Source organism: Bison bison, unplaced genomic scaffold (assembly GCF_000754665.1).
Source record: "Bison bison bison isolate TAMUID 2011002044 unplaced genomic scaffold, Bison_UMD1.0 scf7180017863516, whole genome shotgun sequence".
NCBI lineage: Eukaryota > Metazoa > Chordata > Mammalia > Artiodactyla > Bovidae > Bison > Bison bison.
This window is the reverse complement of record NW_011494088.1, coordinates 7,744-8,471: the sequence shown is the minus strand read 5'-3', so window position 1 is coordinate 8,471 and position 728 is coordinate 7,744.

Below are 728 nucleotides of genomic sequence, written 5' to 3'. Positions count from 1 at the left end.
CTCCCAGTCACCTGTCCAGTGCTGCGTAAAAGAGACTGTGCAGTGGGACAAAGCAAGCACCTTCTCTCCCTCCCAAGACAACCCTCTGAGCTTGTCATTTACTCAAGCTCCTGTGGGGCAGCCCCTTTAAAAAAATTAATCTATGTTGGGTGGCAAACCGGCCACTGACTGCAAAACTGCCTGATGTAATTGACTTCCTCCTGGTTTTCTTTCATTAAAACCACCCTGAGTTGACTCATTGTCACATGTTCACATGGAAACCCCAGAGCCGTGTGTATAGGCTGTGTGCAAGGTCTTAGGCATTGACTCCTGACTCTTCTAGAGCATCGAAGCAGAGAGCCAGGAAAGCACTGCCACTGAGTGGTTCTTCAACTCCCCTGTCTCATGCATTGAGTTCTTTGGGGGAAGAAAGGTATGTATCCTGTGATATTCTGCCTAAAGCCTTTCCTGATTGGGAATTATGGAAGTAGGAGTCAAGTTATTGGTACCAAATAGCTGCAGACCTGATAAGTCAGGGGCTGGGTGCTGAACTTAGTTACTGGCCGACTGAACACAACTGTTTTGTCATGTCCACTAGGTCAGAAAGGGATCTGAGGAGAGGCAGGTGATAGATAGACGCTGGGGCAAGGTGGTCACACAAAGACAGGGAAGTGGCTGTCCGAGACACATTCCCCAGTCGGCTACCCCCTGGGGCGTTCCAGTGGTCAGGGCCGCGGTTGGTGGGGGGC